Source organism: Penaeus chinensis, chromosome 8 (assembly GCF_019202785.1).
Source record: "Penaeus chinensis breed Huanghai No. 1 chromosome 8, ASM1920278v2, whole genome shotgun sequence".
In the NCBI taxonomy this organism is placed as follows: domain Eukaryota; kingdom Metazoa; phylum Arthropoda; class Malacostraca; order Decapoda; family Penaeidae; genus Penaeus; species Penaeus chinensis.
Window position 1 is genome coordinate 41,361,104 of NC_061826.1, and position 2,500 is coordinate 41,363,603.

Sequence of the window (2,500 nt, forward strand, 5' to 3'; positions counted from 1 at the left end):
TATTATTATTATCATAATAATAATAATAGTAATGACAATGATAATAATAATAATAATAATAATAACAAAACAACAATGATATTAAGAAAACAAGAATGATATTAAGAAAACAAGAATGATAATAACAATAAAAATGATTATAATAGTTGTAGTAATGATAATAAGAATAAGAAAAAGAATATGATCAAGAATAACAATAACAATAACAATAACATCAACAACAGCAATAATAATGATAGCAGTAATAGTAGCAGTAGTAGAAGTAGTAGCAACAACAACAACAACAACAATAATAATAACATTAATAATAAAATTGATAGTAATAATAATACTAACAGTGATAATAATGTTAATGATAATAATAATAATAATAATAATAATAATAATAATAATAATAATAATAATAATAATAATAATAATAATAATAATAATAATAATAATGGTAATGATAATAATAATGATAATAATAATAATAATAATAATAATAATAATAATAATAATAATAATAATAATAATAGTCATAGAAAACGACAGAACTATGGGACGCAATAGTAGCTGAGACGTAAGCGAGGGAAATTGAATGAGCTAATAAGAATCTTGGGCAAAACACCGTTAGAACTATGAATTTACATTGCAATAGATAAATTGCTTAATTATTTCCTTGGCAGCACTACCATATTTAACACTCGGGGGCGAGACGAAATAGAATTTCCAAAGATTTTCATGGGTCTTTCAAAATGGCCATGCTCAAGGTCCAAGGCTAGGACAGCCATCCACTCAAGACAATGGTCTCCACCAGCCAAATAAAAGTCCTTATCCTCAGGAAATATTGTAAGACGTAAAACCTAGAGTAATATGAATTTAGCATTAGAATTTAAGTTCACTGAAGGAGTCTTAATTCCCTGTATATACTTTATGGGGCAGAAACTTAGGCGCTCAGATAAAAGCAAGAAAATAAATTATAAAGTACAGAGGTGAGAATGTTTAGATGGATTACAAATTTTTCAGTTAGAGAAAGGAGAAAAAGTACTGACAATACCCTAGATGGTATACATTTATAAATGTATTTAATATATATATATATATATATATATATATATATATATATATATATATATATGTATATAAATGTACATATATGTGTATATATATTATGCACTGTTCAGGATAAGGAATCATCAAGACGATAACATTAATCTAATAGATAGAATGGGTATCAAATAAAATACATGTCCAATGCAATTTTAGTTTATTAATGATGTTTACACAGAGATGGCTCTATATGTGCTTAGTCACCAAGTATTTAATTAAAAGTCCAACCTATCTTACCTTGACTGTCGGAAAGATTCCCTGTTATCATTTTCACTGTTATTGGTGATTTAAGAACATTATAATAATCACGATGTATATAATAACAGTATCAATTTTGACAGCATCGGAGAAAAAAAAAAACGGAAATTCAAGGTAGAGGAAAATCAGGCACAACAAGGATAAGTCCGATGTGCGAAGCGGAGCCTCGCCCAGGTTATGCCCATGAGGAGAGCCCGGCCTGTGTCGACTAATGCGGACTCGCTAACGTGTGCTTATTCCTTACCTGTCGTGGTGGCCAGCCACAACAATAACCTCCAGGCGACAATTGCAACTTCTCGCGCCTGGGCGGTGTGCGAACCGCCGACCCCTCGGAAGAAAGGCCAACATGTTACCACTGTACTAGCCCGGAGGAATCAGGCAGACTGAGATTAAGATTTACAATGTTCTAGCTTCGCCCGGGCCTTCTCAGATAGAATCAATAGGTCCTGATTATGTCATTGATGACTGAACACTTGTAGAGCCATCTATGTACAATACAATTCACAAAATAAGAACTTCGGTGGGTAGTACGTAAACCTGGGAGGATGGGTTAAATAGTTTCTTAAACTTGTCTAAACCTAGTTAGTAAGTTAATATGGTTTATTTTCTTGATTTTTTTTACATTCCCACCTTCTGTGTTAGCTTAAATGTCACTGAAATAAGCGTAGTGCAAATTATGTTTCTTGCATTTTTACTTTATAATATTTTTAGCAAGACGTTCCTGTTTCTTCATTCCGTTTGTTTTATAATTAATTTGGATCATTTTTAGATTACATAATGCCATAGAGTAGAATTTGCATTACTTTTTTCTAAATACTATTTTATAAACCAATCAGTATAATATATATATATATATAACTTATATATTTATATATATATATCAATTTATTTATATATATGTATATAGATATGTACGTGTATATATAAATAAATATATATATATATATATTTATATATATATATATATATATGTATATAGATATGTACGTATATATATATATATATATATATATATATATATATATATATATATATATATATATATATATATATATATATACATATATATATTACTTTATTTATATATATGCATATAAATATGTACGTATATATATACATACATACATATATATATACATATATATATATA